The sequence below is a fragment of the Lissotriton helveticus genome, chromosome 5_1 (genome assembly GCF_964261635.1).
Source record: "Lissotriton helveticus chromosome 5_1, aLisHel1.1, whole genome shotgun sequence".
In the NCBI taxonomy this organism is placed as follows: Eukaryota; Metazoa; Chordata; class Amphibia; order Caudata; family Salamandridae; genus Lissotriton; species Lissotriton helveticus.
The window spans coordinates 585,078,054-585,103,658 of NC_136065.1; positions in this window are offsets into that span (position 1 = coordinate 585,078,054).

Below are 25,605 nucleotides of genomic sequence, written 5' to 3' on the forward strand. Positions count from 1 at the left end.
TCTTTCTCCCCTCATTTTCAGATAGTGAACGTTAGCCTGACCAATAACACCACTCTACTACTTGTTAACTTTTATAACTCCATGGTAGGGGGGTATCTAAATGAGCATCTCTCCTCACTGTCAATTTTTTTAAAAATCTTATAAGGAAAGTCAAACCACTTTTGTTTATTATGTTGTGATGGGTGACTTTAACGTCCATTTATGTTACTTAAGGTGCCAGTATGAGGATAGCGATGGCCCCATTTATTCACCCCCTCAGCATTTCGAACACAGCCCGAAGGGGGAAGCCCTGGAGGATCTTCGCTCAAGTACTGATCTATATGAACAGGCGTTTTATGATAGGAATGATCGTGTGGTGACGTATAGAGCGAGGGAGAGCGAATCAATTGTTGACTACATATTTATATCCCCGGGACTCTTAAGCTATGTAACTTTTTATAATGCCGTATCCTCAGTATTCAGCGACCATAATCCTGTAGTTTTGGAGCTGGACAATAGTATTTCTTTTCTTAATAAAAAGTCCACCACGAAAGCTGTAACTGAGGTAAAAGTAAAAGATCAAGGCAGGAGGCTAAAGTGGCATGAGGTCATCCCCGAAGATTTTTTCAATACGCTTAGCATGAAGGTAGGGGCTGAACTCAACATATGTTCTGATTCATTAGGGCAGGAGGGGGACGTAATTGCCTCTGATGAAAAAATCTGTCTCCAAGTGGCAAAGGAACTCACAGTTAATAGTAGGTCTAAATCATTCCCCGCAAAGGGCTGGTTGGACCGAAATTGCACTAGAGCTCATACCCTGCTCATCAGGGCCCTTAATAAGAAACCTAGAGATAAAATGCAAGTTACGCAGCTAAGGAAAGCTTACAGATCTATACTGCAGGCTCGCACAAAGGAAATTAAAAATGAAGCTTGGTCAGCACTGATGGATAAGGCAACAATGAAGGATAGCTCTAAATTCTGGGCCATAGTCAATAACCTTCTATTTGCCGGCAATGAGAATAATACGCTAGAAGTCAATATCTCAGAAAAGGATTGGCTGAGTCATTTTGAACAAATTTATGGTAGTAACCTAGACCTGGAAACTTATGGGGTACTCCCTACCGATCAAACATGGCTGCCATTGTCATCCTCATTTGAAGAGGTAGTGAAGGCGATAGAGGGTACCAGCCGTACCCTCTATCGCCTTCACTACCTCTTCAAAGGTGCCCTCGGATCTGTACAAGGCAAACCCCATTCACTGGGCTAAAATATTAATGAACGTTTTCAATACATTTGTAGTAGCCTTATCCCCAGCCACATGGTCCCGCTCAACCATTATCCCAGTGTTTAAGAAGGGCCAAAGGGGGGATCCTAGGTGTTATAGGCCGATATCCCTATTAGACTCCTCAATTAAAATCTTAGGGAAAGTTATCCTAGCCAAAATAACAGATTGGGCCACTAAGAAATAGATTTTATCAGATGCTCAATACGGGTTCAGAGCAGGAAGAGGCACGGAAGATCAGTGCCTCAATTTACATCTTATCATCAACAAATATATGGTAGCAGCCAAGGGATCAATTTTCCTGGGTTTCATGGACTTGTCCACGGCCTTTGACCTAGTCAGTAGGTCGAGGCTGTGGACTATACTCCTGGACCTAGGGCTTGATCGCCCATTGGTGTATTTTCTGGCTGAGCTACACAGGGATTTGTTTGCATCAATAAGAATGACACAGGAGGGTAAATGTACGGCAGGGTTTAAGTCAGGGAGAGGGGTGCGCCAAGGGTGCATTTTGGCCCCTATGCTATTTACCTTATATATCAATTCCCTGGAAGACACCTTGGTAAAGGCAACATCTGATATTCCGGGTTTGGGAGGAACGCCCATTCCAGTACTCCTATACGCGGATGACGCCGTTTAATTGGCGCGGACACCTCTTGGGCTACAAAGGCTACTAAATTCTTTTGGTGAATTTATGACATCCCTGGACCTAATAATTAACAATGGAAAATCACATGTCATGACACTGGGTTCGAGAAAGTATGGCAACAAAACCTTTTTTTGTAACGGTTCCATGATTTCCAGAGTGAAAGTATTTTCGTACCTGGGAGTTGTCTTCGACGATAGGGGCACTTGGGTCCCCCAAATCACTGCCAAAGTAAATGCTGTGAGAAGATCATCTGCTGCAATATTGGGGTTTTGCTAAGCGGTTAGGAGGGAAAACGTGTGAAGCAATTCTATCTATATATAAAGCGAAATCTATTGCAATTGCAAGATATGGGGCGGCCATATGGGGGTACAAACAACTTGAGCCTATCCAGAAAGAGGAAAACAAATTCCTCTGGGCACTCCTGGCTCTCCCCCAATCAACGGCAACCTTTGCGGTTCACCAAGAGCTAGGGGTAGGCTATATCTCAGACATAGTAAGTATGGCCCCTATCTTACTATGGATAAAAACATGGTTGAACCCTAATCTCACCCTGAACCACAAGATCCTAAGAGATTGGTTGAAACTGGAGAAAGCAAAGGAAATTCAGTGGCTGTCTTTTATTAAAACTACTTCTAGGGAATTGGGGCGTCCGGAGATCTTTACAAACCCAGAAGGTCTGCTAATAGCTGATCTAAAATGGGTGAAAGTCAATTTCACTAAAATCAGAGAGGAGGAACGGGAAGCACTACAATTGAGTAAACTCACGGTAAGGGCACATTACCTGTTAATCTCGTCCTTATCCATTCAATCATACCTTACCATCGTAACGATACCTTTCCATCACTGGTTGTTGACAATATTCAGATTTAATCAAATCCATCTGTTGTTAACCGACTTGAAAGGGTGGTGCAGGCCCGAGGACGCTGCCCCCTGTCAATGTGATGGCCTATCAATCTAAGACACAATGCACTTTACACTCTTTTGTGCTTTTTACAGTGGTGGTAGGAAAAAGTTTATTCTTCCTCTTTTAAAGGATAAGGGATTTTTACAGATTAAGCCAGCTTTACTTTATCTGCAATTAATGGAACTCCCTGTGATTATGTTTGGGGTTGCAAATTTTTTTGTGGTAGGTGTTCGCAGTAGGAAACTTAGACTGGCAGTCAAATCGATGCCATAGTACCTGACGCATTAAGTAACAATGAAGTGATGAATTTACCTGTTTTTAACGTGGAAATACACTCTTAACCTAATTTTACTATGAAATGATGTACATTTGGCACTATTTTATTATTGTACAGTATGCTTTTAAGATTTTTAGTAATCGAATAAAGTGAGTTTTGACTTGACTTGACTTGACTCGAAACCTGGGCCTTAGAAACCTTTTGGCTCCAAAGACCTTTGGAGGACCAGGATCGATCTAACAACCTGATCTGGTGAAGGTGTGTTGCCACTGGGCCAAAGATTCATGTTGCCCCCCATGTGCACCCCCATGCCCCAATAACCTGGGGGCCCGCTACGGGCCCCGCATGCAGAAACCGCATGCCTTTCCAGGCACATCACTGCATGTATAGCAATATCGACGGCGGTGTGTTGCAGACACCACCACCATATACAGGCCCTCATCCGCCCGGTCGACTGGTCGACCGGCAGAAAACCGGCAGACGGTCATCCCGTCTGCCGGGGTCCCCCCTCCATACTAATGTGGCGGAGGAAAATGGAATGCGGGCGGAGGAGAATGTCGGGCGCCAACCACTCCAGCTGTGCTGCGACCGGCCGTCAGTAGTGCGGCGGTCCCGCACCGGTATTTAGGATGCAATCTCCACGATGGCGGTAGCATTCCCCATCCACAACATTGTGGCGGGCGGTGGACACAGCACTGCCCACCACAATGCTGTGGCTGCACTGTGTGCATTTGCAGGCACAACGTGGCAGGCACCGTGCAGTTGTGCATGCAAATGCTGGTGGGTACCATAGGTAACCCCCATATGCACCCCCATGCCCCAATAACCTGGGGGCCGGCTACGGGCCCCCGCATGCAGAAACCGCATGCCTTTCCAGGCACATCACCACATGTATAGCAATATGGACGGCGGTGTGTTGCAGACACCACCACCATCTACAGGTCCTCTTCCGCCCAGTCGTCTGGTCGACCGGCAGAAAACCGGCAGACGGTCATCCCGTCTGCCGGGGTTTCCCCTCCACACTAATGTGGCGGAGGAAAAAGGAATGCGGGCGGAGGAGAATATCGGGCGGCTCGCCACCGCCATGCAGGCAATGGCAATCCGCCCGACATTCTAATAGACCCCATATTGTACACTGTAAAGTGAGCGCTGGAATTCCTAAAAATCCCCCTGTATCAGTAGTCAACCTTTAAGGTTGTTGATGAAGAAGGGCTTTAAGTTTTTATAGTTGAGGGAGTGCCAGTAAGCTTTGAGCAGATAAGGAAGTGCATAGTTGGGAAGTTGGTCTTTAGCCGTTTGATCTGTGGGACCAAACCATTTATAGTTTAAGTGCGGTCCTAGTGCAGAATGGGGTCAGACATGAAAGAGTTGTTGCATTTGTGTCACATATCGTGGGAGGTGCAGAAAGTTGTTATTCCACCATCGAGAAAGAGAGGCATTGGCATGCTCATGGAGTGTGCAACACTTAAGGGCCTCTGCTTTGGGTACCTTTTTGATCAGGGAACAGATCACAAACATTTGGTGGATTTCTTCTTGACAAAGACTGCAAGCAGAGCAACACTCCATATTGTAAAATGGATATATTGGTTACAAGAGTACTTGTGTTATTTCAGGAATGTACCTTGTTAAATATTGTGATACTTAGTGCTAATGATAGGAGGACGTGCCTAGGTTTTCCTCTGAATCTCACAGTGTGTATGTGTAGAATGTGATAGCAGCATGTTTGTCTATGGGCCCGATTACAACTTATGGCACAGCATGTGGTACGTCACCGCCATGCTCCCCCTACGTGATTAGGAATTTCATCCTCTCTGTCGGGCTGGTTTTTGGTGTTCCCATAGCAGTGCCGCTAAAATTGGACATCGCAATGGGAATGCCAAAAACAGTTCCTGCACGGCATGGACTGTAAAGTCCATGCTGTGCAGGAATTGGTGTGCATGCACATATTGGTGCACATGTGGTGCCCTCATGTGTGCATCCAATGGCTTGAGTTGCACCAGCTTTGATGGGAAGAGTTAATGGGAAATTGAGAGTGATGATGTTGCTATTAAGATTGGGTGCATTCAAGATCATTATGTGTAAATGCACAGTGACAAGTTTAAGAAAGTGTCTTGAGTAGTCAAGGAAGGGGATTTTCTAAGAGTGTGTGTGGGAGTTGGTAGGAGGAAGGCCTTCCTCAAATGGTCTGAATTCAAGGAAGTGATTAAGATGAGTATTAGTTGCATCGTGTTCAGGGATGATAAATGTGGAAAATGAGAATGATGAGAAGGTAATATTGTATTTTCCTTCAAAACAAGATTTGGTCCGAGTATTTGGACATGGACCCGAGTGAGGATGTGTGAGTGAGTCAGCACATTGATACAGAAAAAAACTAGGAAGTCGGAGGATCAATTATATAAGTAATTGGAAGTCTCATTTCTTGCATATCTGGAGCGGTTCCCACGTATTCTTTTTTGTTTCCAACAAACTTTCACAGTTAGTGCCAGTGTACCTTGTTTAAGGGTTTGCCTGGTTTATATTTCCTTCTAGTTGTTTCCTTGTGCATTATACGTTATTAAGGATCCACCCTTCCTTGTTTTGTCTTGTTGTTTAGTTGTATTTTTTCTTATGTTGTTATATTTTCTCTGACATATTCTTTTTTTTGTGTTTGACTAGAATTGATAATCTTCTTCATTATTCATAACTGTATTTGGGGAAAGGAGGATTTGTAATGTTATGTTATATTCTCATGTTGCCTGGGCACTTTAAGGTTAGGTCATTTGGTTCTACAATGTAGATTGTAGTGTCATGTTAATTCGATTAATACAGCCCATGGCTACCCTGGCAGGGTTTTCCACCGCTAAGCTACCAAAAGAAATCCTGCTACACATAGTGAAGATGAAGACTGTGCCTGCCAGGGGTTGGATACTATTGTCTTCTCTTCAAAAAACTCCTATGATTTACCAACAATGTGTGCCTCTTGTTAAAATATTCCCCTCTCATCATTCCTGCTCTACTCCCTTTTTCACCTACTCAAACAATCTGGATGATCCGTCCACTACTAGATCAAAGTACAGGAGAAATGCTGGAAACACATTTCAGGAGACTTACACTCCTTCGAATAGTAGGCAAGATGGAGCATCCTTATTCTACAAGGCCAACAAAGGGTGTTCCTTACCCTCCAATATACCCTTGTGCTTTCTTTTTTAACACCCTCACCATATTTGCTACTTCAGCCAACAGAAAAGATATTCACATAATCAGCACAATGAGCACAGCATCCAAATTAGCTGTATCCCCAATGGCCCTTCTTTCAGCTAGATGTTGCCTCCCAAACCTTCATCAAGGTTTCTGAGGTCTGTTAGCAGCAACCCAAAATAAAACTTTGCATGAGTACGCTAACACCCTATAGGCTTCCCTCTACCAGAACCAATCACATATAAAAGAGTAAAAAAACATTGCTTTCAGACTCTAAAAAAAACGACACTTTGACCACAATAGGTTGTATGCATTAAGCACAAAGCCTTAATGTCCACCACACATTGAACAGGAGAAAAATGTTGAAATTACCAGGCAGCCTACCACCCCTCCAGAATTTTTCCTTGACTGTTTTTGCTGGCTGTAGAACCCTGTGCATTTTACCACTGCTAACCAGAGCTAAAGTGCATGTGCACCCCCTTTGAACATGATTAAAGTGGCATATTTCAAATTTACATATTTAACTTATCTGTAAGTCTGTAGTACGTGGTTCAATGTGCACCCAGGGCAGGTAATTTAAATGTTATAAGTGGACCGAAGCGTGAAATGTGCCATCCACTACAGGGACAGTGTAACATTACTCTAGGTTTACCCTCTGCAACCTGGCAGTGCAGTTTTAAACTTCAAATTCAACTTGTCAAAATAACCTCTTTTGATAGTCTTATACCTTCCTTTTAAATATTAATAAATTACCCCTATTTAGACCTTATTGCCCATAAGGCAGGATGCATTCATGTCACCTGGATCACCGTTTGTACCGACAGAGTCACCCCACTGAAACACACAGAATCCAACAAGACCTCCAAGCATGCCAGTTGGTAGACCCCAGAACGCAGAACCACCAAGTGCAACTGCCACCAACTGGATAAAAGATGGTGCACTTCTAAGAACCCCACTGACAGCTCACAAAACAGCTCTCAGCAACTATCACCACCACATAAAGGAAGCCAAGAAAACAGCCATCACCTCTTGCATTGCCTCATCACCTCCCACATCGATTCCACAGCCAATCACACAAAGAAGCTCTTCAAAATAGTCAAAGAATGTTCTAATCCAAACGCTACAGAGAACACCATTCACCCCTCCCAAGAACTCTGTGACATCCTCTTAGACTGCTTCCACAGCAAAATCACCAACATCGACAACAATTTCAACCTCCAATCTGCAACCCTCAACCGCAATGACCTCAATCAATCAACAAACATCAGCCTAACCATTACCACCTGGTCTCCACTCACCGCCCTAACCACCTCAGCTATCATGTATTCCATCCACTCGAGGTGCCCACCGACCCCTGACCTAACCACTTATACAATCTTGCAATGAACCGAATCACCACACAACTTGTCAGCATCCTTAACACCTCCATCTCCACAGCAACCTTCCCGGACAGACGAAAACATGCAGATGTCAGAAGCTCTCTTAATGAAAGCCTCTGCCGACCCCAGAGATCTAAAAAAATATTGTCCAATCTCCCTGCTTCCCAACCTGGTCAAAGTACTCGAGAAAGCCATCAACCAGCAGCTCACCGAATTCCTGAAACAAAACCACCTACAGTATGCCTCATAAATGAGACCATGCTGATTACCACCACAGATGACCTCAGAACACTCCTCAACCTCACAGAAACTGTGGCCTTGATGCTCCTTGTTATCTCTCTGTGGCATTCAACACCGTCTCCCACAACACCCTCATCCTCAAACTCTACAACTTAGGCATACAGCAAGACGCTATCAAGTGGATTGCCCCTTTCCTTACAGGATGCACACAGAGCAACTGGCTGCCTCCCTTTACCTGCGCACCTAAAGACATCATATGTGACGCTCGACAAGGATCATTCCTCAGCCCCACCCTGTCAAACATCTACATGACCTCCATGTCTCAGATGTCATCAGACCCCACGGACTCAACATAATCTCCTATGCAGATGACACTCAACTGATTCTCTCGCTCACCGAAGACCCCTCCAACACCAAAACCAACTTCTGCAACACCATGACCAACATAGCCAAATGGATGAGTGTCAACTGCCTCCAACTCAACTCTGACAAGACTGAAGTACTGATCTTCGGGAAGAACACCTCTGCATGGGACCCCAGCTTTTGACCTGTCGAACTCGGACCTACACAATGCCAACTGACCATGCATGCAACCTTGGCATCATCCTCGTCAGCCAACTGACCATGAAATGACAAGTCAACGCCCGTGTCTCCTCCTGCTTCCACACACTTATCATGCTCCACAGAATCTTCAGATGGATCCCAATCAACACCAGAAAGATCGTCACTCAGGCCGTCATCACTAGGCGCCTCAACTACAGCAATGCCCTCTATGCTGGCATCTCCAGTCAGCTCCTCAGAAGACTCCAGAGCACACAGAACACTGCAGCCAGACTCATCCTGGATCTCCCCAAATGAACCCACATTGCACCACACCTGAGAGACCTCCACGGGCTCCCCATCCAGAAGAGATGCTAGTTTAAATTTTCAAGCACGCCTACAAAAATCCCCCACAACTTTGGACCTGCCCACATCAACCATTGACTGAACTTCCACCAACCCTCCAGACAACTGTGCTTCCCTTCACTCACCACAGGCTCTGCATAGGGGAAGAAAGGTTTCACCATATTGAATTTAGGCATTGTGGGAATGTTTGCTGTAAGATACACAGGACGTGCTGCAAAAGAGGGATGGGTTGCCCCTAGGAACTTTTATCCAATTGGTTAGGGAGAGGCTGAGAATCACCCGCACCCACAGGCATAAATGAGATATCCTCTGCACGCTTCTCAGAGCAATGTCTGGACCTGTGGAAGAACAGAAGACTATTGGACCTGCTGTCGGTGACATGAGAAGAGCCTAGACTAGACCTGCTCTCCCTCCTGTACCCAGGACAAGCAGTGGACTTCAGGGGTCATAAGGATGACCTCCAGTACAATCTACAGGGACACAAAATAAGATATAAGAGACCTTTCCTTCTACATTCCAGCTGGCCATTTCCAACTAGATTTGCCCTAGACCCTGCTGCCGGCCTCTGTCGGAGAAGTCTTGACCTCAAGTGCTGTCCCCAAGGTTCTGTACCAATGGCTTGTGTCAAACTGTACTCCTAACTTTTTTCGAAACCTGGGCCTTAGAAACCTTTTGGCTCCAAAGACCTTTGGAGGACCAGGATCAATCTAACAAGCTGATCTGGTGAAGGTGTGTTGCCACTGGGCCAAAGATTCATGTTGCTGTTCCCCTCTGAGCTTTTCTACAGCAGCAAATCTGACTCAATGTGACCTCATGGAGAAGGCCTCTGGCCTGTTGGAGTCCTCTCTGGCTATAGCCTGAAGCTTTGCCCTGCTGGAAGAATCTGCGCTTCATAAAAGTGACTAAGTCTGAAGGTTGATATTTTCACAGGGCAAAGGTGCAAAAAGTATTCAGTCAACACGGGACCTTTTCTGGGCACAAAATTCAAATTTTGTCCACTTGGTGTTTTCCCACCAAATGTGGCTCCACCAAGACCTTGTCCAGTTTCTATCCAACAATATTGAGCCCTCTTCAACGACAGCCTGCTACCTTGCCCCGCTGGGGTTTTTTGAGTACCATTTCAAAGTCTACGGGCCTCATTTAAATCTTGGATGGTAGCCCGGCCACTGATGGGGTGAAGAAGCAAATTACTAAATCACCCTGACGGAGGTGCCACTCGCCTGATTTAGAAATGACAACTGACCCAGCAGACATTTCTAGCATTGGCAGGAACTGCTGTCACAGTGGTTCCTGACAATTCATTGTAAGGTTGACCGATGGCTCAGTCAGCATCATGGAGTCATATGGAGAACTTGCAACTTTTTTTTATTTTAAATAAGAAAATCCCAAAGTTAGATTTTCCTTTTGAAAATAAAAATAATGCGCTCCTCTCATGGCGAGTGGGACATTGTGCATTTTTCAATGCCACTTACCACCAGGTAAGTCCTGATAGTGATGGGTATTGAAAAATGACTGTATGTCTGCTCATCTAAGTTAGATGAGATGACATATAGGCAAAGGGAAACAACCTTTACAAACCAGTCATTAGATCGCACTACCTTTACATAGCAGTCATTACATCGTACTACCTTTACATAGCAGTCATTACATCGCAACATCCTTTACATCGCATGTCATTACAATGCAGCCATTACATTGCATGTCACTACAATGCATGTCATTACAATGCATGTCACTACAACGCAAGTATTACATTGAAAGTCATTACAACGCATACCATTTCTACGCATAGTACCCTTACACTGTCCGACTTACTCTACTGTTGCACTCACTGGATTAAGACTAGTAATTTGTACCCCTACACTATCCAACACTTACCCTACTGTTGCAATCACTGGAGTTAGAATAGTATTTTCTACCCCTACACTATCCAACACTTACCCTACAGTTGCACTACCTGGATTTAGAATAGTAATTATTACCCCTATACTATCCAACATTTACCTTAAATGCATTGTAATGGTATGCATTGTAAAGGTATAATGCGATGTAATGGAATGCATTGTAAAGGTAGTTTCTGAAAATAGGATGTAATGGCATGCTATGTAAAAGAATGAGTTGTGAAGGATGTTACGATGTAAAAACTGCATTGTAAAGGCATGCATTGTACATGTATGCGTTGTAACATCATTCATTCATAGGCAAACTTCCAATAGCCCTTAGGCCGTAGGGCCATCAGCGGAGTTAGACCACGGCAGAGACAGATTAGTATCCATCATCATTAGACTAAGATCTGCCCAAATTTTAATCTGGCAGGTAGTCCATAATGGTGTTTGGGAGGGAACTCTGTTGACAGTGAGATCAAGTTCACCATCCGTCAAGATTGAAATGAGGGTCTAAGTCTGAAGTTAAAACTTCTGACATTGTCGAGCCTGGCTTTTGTATCCAACTGATGCAGTATCGTGGCAGGCCTTATTTTGTGCTTAGGTACAGGTACAGGTAAAGCGCAAACAGATTACCACAGTTGGCGCTTAATACTTTTTGGCTCTATTTTCACATTTAAACTTTAAAAATTCTTAACTCAGGTCTCTGGTATTGCAATTTTGTCATTTTTATGTAATTTTATTTGTTGAAACATTCCCTATTTTTCGAAATTAACTAGGAATTTTTCTGTTTTAAAAAAAAAAACGTTTTATTGAAAAATACATGAGTAACAGAAGTACAGCTACACACATGTAGCACCTTATTGGATAGCACATTGCAATTGACATTTATTTAGGTCAAAACAATAAGAGTAGAGAGGCACATTACACAACAGATGGAAGAAAATTACAAAAGATAAGGAGCTAGAAAAGTGTAATACTAATCCTCCCCCTTCAACTGCCAGTATCCACATAAGCCAAAACATCTCCCCAGATTTGCTGACCCAACTTTTGTTTTCAACGACCTTTAAGAGCATATAGGCTATGCTCCATATTAAACATTGAAAAAAATCTGGCCCTCCAAGCCACAAATGATGGAGCATCCTTTTGTAGCCAGTCCGAGGCTATACATAGTCTTAATACTGCTGTAGCTAGAAAAATCAAATATATATTCTTACCAGGAGCATCGTCAACCGTAGCCCCCATCTCTACACCTAACAAAATCTGCACAGATGAGAGATGTATAGGGACTCCTAACAATTCAGATAAAAACTTATCCACCTGTTCCAGTAATGTGCTTAATGATGGGCATGCATAAAAAATATGTACATCGTCAGTGGCTGTGCTCACACATCGGAAGCATTTTCCCTCTGGGTCCCCGCCCCATTTAGAAATTTAATCTGGTGTATGATATAGATGGAAAATGGTCTTATAATGTTGGGCGGTTAATTTAGCAGGTAGAAATAATTTTGCAGCTAATTCAAGAGAAGTTTCTAGGTGTATCTCTTGACATCCAAGTCCCATCTCCCATTTACGCCCTTGCTCCACCAAATCATTAGGCTTTGTACTAAGCATGAGTGAATACAGTGTCCCGATTCTTGTTGCCTTTCTATTTGCTTCTATCAGAAGATTGGGTTGAATATTCCCGCAGGACTTCTAGAAATTATTTCTGATTTGTAAAAATTTTAAAAAATCTGCCCGAGGCAGATGATATTGCTCACTAAGTTGTTCGTATGATTTAGGCCATCTTCCGCGAACAGGTCCCCAACCCGGGAAATACCTTTGGTTCTCCATTTATAGAGCAGCCCGTCCCGGCGCTGTCCGGTTATGAAATAGAATGTGTGTAATGTGTGTATTTGGCAAGGGCAATTTATTTTAAAATCTCGTGGTAGACAACATTTTTTGCTTCACTAGAATAGGGACAGAGAAGGCCCAGCTGCAGCCCTGGTTGATTTTAGCAGGCGTGTGTAATTGGTGTAGTGATCCGCCGCCTGAGCCCGGCTACAGCCCTGGTTGATGTTAGTAGGCGCGTGTAATGTCGTTGAATGAGAGAGTTCAGTAACAGCGCGCAGGAGAGGCTGCAGTAACGTTACTTACCAGGCCTCCAGGTGAATGCGCTTGTCACGCCCCCAGCACACGGCCAAGGCAGACGATCTTCTGATTAATGTACGACCCACATGGCATGAAGGGCGGAACGTAGCACATGCCACCAGCGTGCCCCTTGGTGCGGGGCAATTGCGTTCACATGGCATGAAGGCCGGACACACGCCCCCACTGTTTCTCATGCCCCCAGCATGTCACGCCCCCAGCGTGCCCCTTGATGCTGCGCTGCAACGTAATTGGAGCTTGTATATACGACTCACATGGCATGAAGGGCGGACACACGCCCCCAGCATTTGTCATGCCCACAGCCCACGATGTGATGGCCGTACCACACGCCCCCAGCGTTAGTCACGCCCCCAGCCCACGCCCACGGCACAACGCAGACACGCCCACAAGGGACTACTTTGCTGGCATGGTTCTTTTATCTTTTAAATGTATAGAGGAGTTGGCCTAACGGCTACGGCGCTCGACCTCGGACCTGAATATCTGGGTTCGAGTCTTGGTAACGACGCCAAACATCCTGCGATTCTGGGCAAATCACTTTATCTCCCCGTGCCTAACAAAAATGAATGTGTTTCCTCATGTAACATAACTGGTGCTATGTAAAGCACTTTGATACCTGATTCAGTTCGGGTCAAGTTCGCGCTATATAAAACTCTGCAAATAAAAAAAAATATATGGTGGCCATCTGCATAGCCTAAGTCCTTCTGCTGCAATTGCCCTTTCCTACGCTGTATTGGGTGTTGTGATTGGTGCTGTGGTTACTGAGATTACCCGCCTCAAAGGTTTGGGCTCTCTCTTTATAATATTAGTATGGATTCGATCCCAAAATACACTTGGAAAAAAAGTTGTTGCTGCTAATGGTGTATACCAAGAGACTTTTTTTGAATACATACATTTTCTTAATTACTTTCCAGACTTTATATGCAGTGCCGAGTGTCTTAAATCTAGTACGTTTGTAATAACTCCAATCTAAATTTAAAAACAAACAATTTTTCACATTCGTACCTAATAACATTTGGTATATAGATGGGCACTCCGCTATATCTACCGGCCCTTCCCCAGTAATCAAGATGTTCATGTGTTGTATCATACATGCATAGTAATAGAGGGTAAAGTCAGGCACGGCCCACCCACCGACCTTTCTGGGCAGAACCATGTACCGCATTGCCCTTCGAGCTTTCCCACGAGGCCATAGAAACCTCATACATATAGACTGTAATTGTGCGAGATTCGCTCTCGGTATTTCCAAAGGTACACAACTAAAAAAATATAAAATTTTTGGTAGGATCATCATCTTAAGTACATTGCACCTCCCTACCAGCGACAGATGCAAACATTCGCTCTGATCAAGTTGGCGACGGCCCCCCGACATCAACTTTCCCCAATTAGACTTAACCAGCGCTGCCGGTGAAGTGCGAATCCACACTCCCAAGTATGTAACTTCTTGTAAGACCCTTCGATCCATATATGAGGTAACATTCACACATAAGAGCTGAGTTTTAGCCGTGTTTAGCTTGTACCCAGATAAAGCGCCAAATTATGTTGGCAGTTGCTCAATCTCCTGCATTGCCACTGTGGGTTTAGATGACATAACAGCCACATCATCCGCATAAGCAAACACTCGATATTGTTGGGTCTGTATAATTATTGGTTTAATCGTTGAGCTTGCTTCGATCATTTTTAAAAATGGGTTCATATATAATGAGAATAATAATGGAGAGCATGGGCACCCTTGTCTAGTGCCGCATCGAATAAGAACCGCCTCCAATTCAAGTCCCATGGTGCATATCCTGGCCACAGGTTGCCGATATAGCGTTTGTATCGCTGTGACATACCGTTTCCCGAATCCACATCGCCGCATCACCTCCCATAGAATGAACCATAAGACTTGATCGAAGGCCTTCTCGGTATCTAATAAAATAAGACTGAATGCGCCACCAGTAGCATTGGCATGATCTAATAGTGTTATTACACGGTTTACATGGTTTGTTGTTCCCCGATTCGGAATAAATCCGTGTTGACAAATTGACACTAATGGGGTAATAACTGTCGCCAACCTTGTGGCCAGTATCTTTGAATAAATCTTGCCATCAGTGTTTAGTAGAGAAATAGGACGTTATGAGGCCGGGAATTCTGCTGATTTGTCCTTTTTCCGAAAAACTACTATACTGACTTCATCCCAAGATTTTGGAGCTACACCTAACTGAGCCTCTCTGACTGTTGCTAACATATCCACTTTCAAGACGCCAAAAAAGCATTTATATAATTCCAGCGGCAACTTATCAGGGCCGGCAGCCTTTCCAGATGCTAATCCATTTATTGCCTGTTCCAATTCATCCATCGTGATTGGGGCCTCTAACATTGCTGCCTCCTTCAGTGTCAGGTCTTGTTCAACGTACTGGTTTATTAATATTTCTGCTTTATGGCTGTCATAGTAATCCCCAGCATATAATGTATCATAGAACTGCTTAAACACCGCTAATATACCACTCTCGCTATCAATGGAACATCCACCAGAATCTATAATATTATTAATTCTTTGAGACAGCTCTTTTAGCCTGAGTTTTTGGCCAGACACCTGCCACTTGCCTCCCCATACTCATACTGCAACTGCTGCTTAATGCCATATTTTTCGCAGCTTCCTGACTCCAGTAGATATTTATTCTGGCCTTGGAGCGAGCTACCTCAGTTACCAGCTCCCCAATATCCACTCCATTATGTATACCTTGCATAAGTAACTCCTCTGCCTTTATAAGGCCCTGGTACATCTCCTGAAGTTTTAGGCCCATCTTTTTTTGATTATACAGCCCATAGCTAAGTGTTTGCCCCCTAAAAGCGGCTTTGAAAGCTTCCCAAACATAACTAGTATGCACACTGCCCCGATTGATGTGAAAAAAGGTTCAATCCATTCTTCCATGTATTCTAAAAAATTTTGATCATATAATAATTTGCGGTCGAAGGAGAATCCCCTTGGTTTACTTACTACTTCGCCACCAAGGATAGATAAAACCACTGGGCCATGATCGGACGTCACCCGGGGATAAACCTGAATAGAAGCACCATTCAACATACACTGAGACACAAGAAAATAATCCGATCTCACTAGTTTTTGATGGGGAAAGGAGACGAAAGTATATCCTGCTTCATTCCCCCTAAGTAATGCCCAGGCATCTGCTAAGCCATGTGCATACAACAATGATTGTAGTGCTTTGAACACTCGTGGTTTCCTACCCATATATCTTGAATTTTTGTTACAAAGTATGTTTGGTGCTAAGTTTATGTTTAGATCACCATATACTATCACTGGTGTAGGCCATGTTGCTAATTCCACATTCAGAAAATCTATAATTGCCGCTTCATCAAAATTGGAACCTTATATGGAGCAGAGCGTAAATTTCTTCACCCTTGCAATACATTCCACAATTGCCCACCTCCCCAGCCCATCCGTTAGAGTTCTACCCGTGTTACCAATATGTTTTTTAGCCAGGATAGCCACACCTCTCGATGTGCAAGCCTGTTTGGTGCATGCCACTAAATCTTATCCCAATTCTGTTAAGAATTTCCTCTTTGCCCAAACTATATGTGTCTCCTGGAGGCACATAACATCACAGCGCAGCATCCGCAATTCCTTTATGACACGTTGTCTTTTCTCCCTGGAGTTCAAGCCCCTGACATTTAGTGTACCTATTCTATTACCCTTAGCCGCCATCAAATCCCTCGCTAACACCCCCGTGAACCGCCACGACTGGATTGTCCATCCTTTTCGCCACTGTAAACAACTGTGCTCATGTATTATTTGTATTTTTTTGCCCCCCCTCCACCACTCCCCCCCACCAATTCCCCCTACCCCCGCCCCCATCCCCTCCCACCGCCTGTCCCTGGGCTTAATGACCATGTCCTCTGTGATGAAGAGTGATTCTACACCCCCTCCACCCCCCGGCTGCCCACCTAGCCAACAACCAATTGCAAAACATCTCTTTCGGGACCATTGCTATCTCTCTCCCTCTGTCATCTTATAGCTAAATACCTGTGGCTAGGTATCTAACCACTGTATCCTATACTTTTTAACCTCAGCCACATGTTCTATTCATATATGATTCTTGGTCTAATTTATCTCATAGTAGCAGAAGTTAAATAAAAAAAAGAAAAGGAAACGGAGAGGGAAGAAATCAAAAAATATAAGCAAACCAACACAATAACCCGCCTGTAAGAGCATAGACCAGTAATTTACACCAGCGTGCAACAAATTACTCGCTACCCAAAGTCTTTAAATAGTCTTGTGCAAGTATATCTGAGGTAAAGTAGCGGGTTTGCTCTTTATGTGTCACTTTTAATTTAGCAGGATTAAGATGAAATGCTGAACCGCCTTTTGCTTGAAATGCTACTATTAACTGCCTCAACTGCCACCTTTGCTGAACAGTGGCAGGACAGAAATCAGGGTGTAAGAAAATTTCACCCCCCCTTTGCCAACGCGTCTCTTATCAGGCCGTGCCAAATCGTAGATTGCCTCGCGTAAAAGATAGTTATTGAGACATATTAGGATTGCTTTAGGGTATGTATTCGTGCCTGCTCTAGGGTCGCCTTTTCTCTTTCGTTGGACAAATGAAAATCTGTGAGCCCTACTGGCCTCAGTCTCCTAGTTCCAATCTTATAATTCCGCAAAAGCCTCCTTGAACATTTCCACAATGAATTTCCTTGTATCCTGCCCTTCTTTAGTCTCCACTATGCCAAGGACGCGTAGATTGTTACGTCTTGCACGGTTCTCCAAGTCTGTCATCTTCCAATCGACATCTAGGTTAGTCTTTTGGAGCGTTTCAATGGACGCCTGCTGTTTAACTAGAGAATCCTCAGCTCCAGAGATACGCTCCTCTACTTCCGTTACACGAGCAGTAGTGTCCACACTAGTTTTAACCAACTACCGTCTAACTGTGTTTTGTAATTTTCTTACGGCTCCCTGTGTACGCAGCCCTTCTGCTTTTGTTTCCGCCCGATGGGCCATAATACTTTTATAAATCAAAGTCAGGATGACGGGGGTTTCACCGTCATCATTTACACTTTCTAGCAGTCATTCTTCATCCAAGTCTCCATCTCCCCCTACTACCGTTTCCCATCTAGGCTGATCAATAGCAGTTAAAGCTGAGATGGGTGTTCACACAGTTCCGTAGTTTTCTTCACCGTTTCCTGATATAAGGACTGCTCTGCTTCATCCTCTTCATCAAGTCTATCCCTCCAGTCCCCGACTGTGCTTGACATGTCATCATCATTATCATTATCATTATCATTCTGTTCTGAAACTACCGATAAATCGGACATGGAGTAGAACTTTCCGTCTGAGCCCGCATACTCCACCTCGTTGCCTTTCTCAACTGAGGAGCTTCCATTCTCTAATATTGGGCAATCTTATAGTGTAGCAGCTAAGGCCATTTCATCATTCTTATCTGCACGAGGAGTTATGAGCCCAGAACCCCGCTCTATCACGTTCGGTTAAGTTATTTCTATTTCTTCAATTGCTCTACTGCCATTTACTTTAGGTTTCACTGCTGGTCGTTTATTAAAAATTGCAGGCACCGTGCGCACTTTGTCACCAACCTCTTGCTGCTTATGCGGCTGGTTTCCCCCAACTCTCGGCTCTTCCTCCTTAGAGTTGCTCGCATACGATCGTTCTCGCTGCTGTCGTGCACTAGGTGTCTGGGAGATGGGTTCAGGCACCATTGATCTAGCATTGCCGACCCACTTCTTTCCAGGATCTCCCCCCTCCGTTGTAATTGCAGCACCTGCAGCGGTTCCGGAGTCTGCCGCCGCCCCCGTCAGACCCGCGGGGTCTACACCCACCGACCCGCGCGTTTTTGCACCTCTTCCTTTAGGTGCCATCCCCACCTCACAGACTATCGCCTCTCGATCTGGAGTCTCGTCACACCAAACCGTCGATCCACACCGCAGCTCCACTAGGCACCGCCGGCACCACCGGCTTTCCAAGAGTGCCTCACTTGTTTCACCCGCAGTGTGCTCCGGTCCGCTCCTCCTCCGCCTCCACTCCACTATCTCAGGTGCCTCAGGTGCCTCAGATGTTTTGCGGGTGTTTCACGGGTGTTGCTGGAAGCAGCTGCCGCTACAGCGCTGTAACACAATCCCAGAGCTCGACTCACTTCTCTCCGTGCCTGTTTCACCAGCCGCTCCAGCCGCCGTTTTTCCACAGTTTTGCCCACTTTCTTCTGCTAGTCAAGAGGAGAGAAGAGGAAATCCATCGTCGCACAGGATTCCTGCTAGCACTCCACCACGCCAGTAGAGTTAGACCAGGTAAGGAGCCACGGGGAGCAGTTCACTGACCACTCACACAGCCACGCAAGCGGCCGCCATCTTGCCCCACAACTAGGAATTCTTCTTATGTTGTGTTTTTAATGTATTAATGTTTTGGTATTCCAGAAATAGTTCACAAATTGACTCTAGGTTTTCTCTACACCATAGCTACCTGGGGCTTGGGCTCAGGTTCATTTAGTGACTCTAGGGGTTCAGCATCTCAAAGATTGTGGATATTATTTGAAGCAGGTACTCACCCCCAACTTATACTCCTATGTCTTACACTTGCACAAATGTAAAGGTTAGATGTGAATATGAAAGTCAATTAAATGTAGGGTTTATTGATTGAGGCCAGTGCCCAATTTGTAAAAAAAAAAAAAAGATACAAGTACCAGGGTCCTTCTCAGGCATCCACTGTAGCTTAGCAATGATTGCCCCTGTGACAGAGCAAAACAACTACTAACCATCACAATGATACAAGTGTGACAATTTAGACAATTCCAGGCCACCCTAAGCTATAACAATGACTTGGACAAGGCAGCAGTAATCTCTGATGTATATTAAACTAATAAATAGTAGTTGTGCTCATCTCAAAAGTAGACGCAGAGTGCCATCAAGTGGCGGACTGTCATAAATAGTCGTGTTGATTGTTGGCGTTGCTGAGCACCAGGACACCACTGACTCAAATTAAGCACTGCTTGGGATCATGGATTAATTGAATGGGTGTACTACCACGAGCGACCTCACACATCAACGGGGTTACCACCACGGAAGGAACGCTTTTTCATTCAGACGTGCACTTACACCCACACTCTCCTTTTAGGTCCTGAAGAAACGTTACTGATCACTAGGACTTACATAACGTGAAACATGTCGACCTTGTGTTTAGTTACACTGGCACAATATGCCTTATTGTGACTCACTAACCGTTTGGTTGTTTAGCCTACCCGGGGTACCACATAAATAAATAACCCACCAGTGGAAACTCCTAGGTAATTTTACCCATCCCTGCACGCACCTCACCACCACTTTGCTCTCAATCCCTTCTCGCTCCCCCTCTCCCTCACACCCGCACTCACCAAAAGACTTTTCTCTTTAAAAGATCTCCATGAAAGAGACCCTTCGGGGGCCCATCTGGCATTGCAGGGCCGGCCCGACGAAGAGCTAATAAAGCCCGATGATGAAGCATGACATCCTTCAGGGTGTGTGAGGGCGACTAAGAGGCAAGACTTGGCCCTCCCCTTCGGGATTAGATCCTTGATACTGGGGATGAACCTCTGCCTCTCTCCCTTCTTTCAGCCCCTTTTGCCTACTTCTCCTCTATTCTAGTCTTTACATCCTCTTTCAGATCGGGTGACACACACGAACCCGGAACTAGGATCAGTGTCCCCTTTGATCTAACGATACAAAGAACCATTCCCGTTTACATAAACTGTCATAGTAAAATGGATGTAGCCATCTCTACCATGATATGATAGCCATGTGCACATTGACAAATATAATCTGGAACATGTACAATCTACATTTTTCGTGAGGCAAAACCATGTGTACAATTTATAGTAAAATTATTTGTACATTCTTTATATTATGGATTGCATTTTCCTTGGCAGTTTTACCATCATCTGTTTTTTTGGGTACTAAGATGTACTTAAAAGTTTTTAAGGTGTACTTCAATAAGGCAGTGTAGTTTCGTTAGGGCATAGGGACAGTCAACCAGGGTTTGTTTCTGGGAGAAGGTGTGTCAGCCCTGAACTGATGTGGACTCCACTCCTGTGCACATTCTCTTTTGGAGAGTTACAACATTTTCTCTCCATATCGAGATTTTGGAGCCAAACATATCTCCTAGACTGCCATCCATGAAAGGATGTAAAGGTCTATTCGCTTTTGAGGCTTCACCAGTTGCAAGACTCAATGGCACATAGTCTGAGCCTTTCTAGAAGGTTTGGTGACTTCAAGTACCTGGGGAAATCAGCACTGCACCCTAACTTTGGCAGTGTTGGTGTCTACAGGGTCTCCCACCGTATCTTTTCAGGTATTTAGTATTACACTTTTGTTGACATTGATATTCACGGCTGTCATATTGATAAAGCAAGAGGAGGCAGCTTTCTGATGTTGCCACCTCCAACCAGCAGAAAAGTGCACAATATTGCATCTGAAAGCTACAGAGTCCTTTGGCTGAACTGGGGTGGGTGCTAGGAGAAAAATCTCACCACACCTATAATTCTTGCACCCTCCTTGATGATATTGTTCACCTTGTTCTAAAGTCCAAAATGGGGAGAGCACATGGTACTGGTTGAGTTTTGAGCACAAATCAAGAACCCAACATGCAAGTCTCCTATTGCCCATGAGGCTGCTTTGCAAATCATGCAAACCATTACCTCCCAGGAACCAGGCGACCCCTGCCCAGCTTGCATTTGGAGACAACTATTTATGCTCCTCTATGTCAGCTAATAAATTCATCCTACAGTTCAAGTAAGATGACAGAAAATTGGAAACATTGATCTGTTCTTCCTGTAATATAAATAGCCTGCACATAACCCTGCAGTTACAGGCAATTACAACCATATTTTACTTGCTGCTGTCTATCCCAAGATGGGTGAGAAATCAATAAACAAGTAACTATCTATTTCAACTCAAACAATTCTTCACTCAGTCTTAAGCTTCCTGGCTTCCGTCTGTCTCACAGCAGCAAGGTTGTCATCATCACAATCCAGAATGAGTTAAGCATGATCATGGTAGCCACCTTCTGTCTCGACCTCTGTGTCCCTCCCACACTGACCCTGTGAGCCAGTCTCTTCTGATAGTTAAGCTGGTCAGTGTTGGGGTTGGCATAGCTGCACTTGAGGGTTGTGCTACTATCTGAGAGAGATGAGCCAAGCAGTCATCATGCCCTATTTAGGTCTGCTACCAAAAGAGTCTCTTGTGGTGTGCCACAAGAATATTCCCCGAGCCCTACACTGAATCTTTATGCAGCTCCATTGGCAAAGCTGACTCAAATCACTGGTTGGTCAAAGTAACAACACTTGCGCAAGTTTCTTTTAAGGCTTAAAGGCAGTCGCAAACTGGATGGATGCAAATTGTTTAAAACTTAACCCAGAGAAAACTGAGGTACTGATTCTTGGTGGATTTACCTCCTGCTAGACTACTGACTGGTGGCAAAACTTGTTAGATCAGTGTCCAACACCACTTCAATCGCTAGGAATTGGGGGAGATAGCTTTTGGTGACAATCTTTTCTTATCCCTTCACATTGATAAGGTATCTGCTATCTGGTTCTGTTATTCAAACACTTTAATCAAAATCCTGCTGTTTATTCCAAAATCTGCAGACTTTTCTATCATTCAAGTGCTATTACAAATTTGTTTGGATTACACCACTGCCATTTTTCTAGGCTAGCAAGCCTATTTGCTTCACAAACTCGGAATAATTCTCATCTGCGCTGCTTGTCTGCCACTTGGATCAGCGTGAAATGCACAGATCTCTGAGCACTTGAGATCTTTACATTGACTTCCACTAGACATGCGTGTTATGTTTAAAAGCAAATATGCCTGCTTTAAAGATTCCTTACGGTCATAGCCTGGCTTTTGTCAGGCATATGCTTGCTAGTATAACCCGCACAGAACCCCTCGCTATACATCGGCCTGTTTGCTGCAAATCCCTAAAATCAGGACAATTGACGAGATGGTAGATCCTTTGATTTCAGGCAGTCAATCTTTGCAACTTCCTTCCATTAAATTTACACCAACAGACTAATCTATCTAGATTCAGGAAACTTCTCCAGACCTGACTTTTTACAGCTTAATAGCACCAATGTTTCTATTCATTATCCAGCTCAATGACACCCTCAGGTAATCACACATTCTACAAATACTACAATTAAGCAAAAATATAAAAGATACTACCTATGCGAGTAGATTTAGCATTATTAACCATTATTCATGCATTCACTATGCCGGTACTGGGATACTAAGAAATGTCTACCACTTGCAAAGCACTGGAAGAGGGACAGGTGGTTTTAAAAGAGGGACAAGCAGGAATGGATAAGGAATAAAAGATATCCAGAAGGAGTGAGGGAAACCGCATTAAGATTCAGTATGAGGTGTAAGCCTGCAACATTTGTTGCACATGAAGATCAGTCCTGTAGTCTGAATCCAGAGCCAGAGGGATTGTGTTGTGATCTAAGCAGTAGTTTGGATCGATGATAACTCGCAAAGGCAGGAATTTTGGAACCACATGAGAGAGAAATGTGGCGGGGACACCTTCATCATACTTTGTATGGGTGCCCCCAAGGTTTGGTTAGACCACTTCTTGGCTTTGGGAAACAGCCTTTACAATGAAGTTTTTACCACGTTGTGCCTTTACTTCACATTTTTTAGCACGTATGTTTTTACAACGTTTATGCATTTACAATGCATGCCTTTACCACACATTTACAGTAAGTTCAGGGGTGTGGGGGGGTCTCCCCACAAATACATTGTCTATATATCGATATACATCGATGACACTGGAGTTTGTACTACACATCCCCGCATGCACGGGACACTATACTCACCTGTGAGGCCCACTGAAGGGTAATTGGAACAAACAAAAGCATGCTGGGATGAATGCCAATGAATCCTGCAAGCAGAAGACACACACTTGATGGACCGAATGCAGAACAAATCAAATCATTCACCCCCAGTCAAGAGATCTGGTTTTAAATCCATCCACGTTCACTGACTGGAGACACACTTTAGATACAAATATTCTTGCCTGTGTCTCCCCTTATTAGTGTGCGCCAATAGGCTCGGAGACTGAGGCACTGGGAGTGCACAAACACGCGGTGAGCTACAAGAGAATACTTTTCCACTTAAATTTGGCACCTGTCAAAGAACTGAATAGTGTAATTTATGTTCTAAAAACATTCTTTCTATTAGGTTGTTTCCTATTTTCAGCTCATCTTGTTTTGCTGGAATTGTTTCTTCTTTCATAATGTTACTTATTGTTGTCTCATGTATGGAGTGTTAGAGCCAGATGTGTTTCCCAATTAATATTTAGATGTCTAATTAGACATACAGCTCATCTGACATATTTAAGGTCTCCCTACTGACAAACTATTTGAACAGATGAGAAATATTCAACTCCAGAGTTAAATGCCATGGAGGCGATCTATCCATGAGAACCTCTCAGGAGGAGGCATTCAACTTAAATTCTCCTGAAGAACTTAGCTTTTTACAAGTGCCTTATGTTATGATGCACTTGTAATTGTAATAAGATAGGGGGTATATTTGTCACAATTGTGATGCGGTACCCATCTTCCAAATTCTAAATCAGGCCCCTGATCTTCAAACCCGAATGAAAGCAAGAAGAGCCAAGGCCTCCCTCTGGGATAATACATTTGTCCAATAAGTCAAAAACATCTTGACAGTGATAAGCATGATTTATGTAATCCATTCAGAACAGCAAAAAAAGGATCAAACTGGATCAATTTATCTCTGAACTGTCTATTGTTGTGTGCAAAGTTTGGTAATGATTTCTGGTATGTTCTGTTCTCATGTTGGGACACCTTCGTGCACAAGAACATTTTATGGAGGCGTTTTCATCTTTCTATGTGTGCTGCAAAATACAGCAAACATTGAACGAGGAGAAAAGGAGAGGAAATAAACATATTTCTCCTTCTTATGCCTGCCCTAGAGAGGCATACAGTTTTGACCCATTCTCAGGTTTACAGAACCTTGTAAATCTGGGAATGTAAGGCAACACAGTGACTTGCACTTATGTATGTGGCCATGAAAAGCCACACAAAGTGGCTTTGCGTGGCCTCGTAGAGAGGCACTGCCGGTAGGATGTCTTCACCAAGAAACTGCCTTGTTGAACACATAGATCCTGTGAGCTCTGGATGTTTTGCCATTGACATTGCAATTTTCATTTGGTGCTTGATTTACCTGAAATGACATTGGAGCCTGACACACCTGGGTCATTGGTGGCTACTTTCATTATTTTTCATTTTCTTTAACTTTCTGAGGCCTGCCCTCTCAACAGTGGTTACTTTAATTATTTTAGTTATTTACTATGTATCGAGCTTTAATAGGAATGATTGCTATCTTAACTTGTATTTTTATTTTTTACATCGCACATTGGAAATATGGGCCATTCTTCAGAATGACAATCCCCATGCAAGTTCTTGCAGCACTCTCTATGTTTTTCCAAAGGTCAGGGGTGCCAACAATGGATTTGAAGGATTAGCATGAACTCTTTGAGAGGTGTTTAGAAGCCATTGATGGGAATGTATTTGTGGAAAAAGGAAACTTGGCCGGTTGAAGCAGTCAGTGCTTGATTGATCCTGAAAGGTGAGGGAAAGCCGTCAGTTATGTTATGTTATGTAAAATAACTTATTAAGTGCACAAATACAGGGAGGTGTCTTGGCACTAAAACTAGAGTTAGCCCAAACATTACAGGAACCTAGTTCTGGAATAGCCATGTTTTAAGACCCTTTCTAAATAAGGCAAGTGA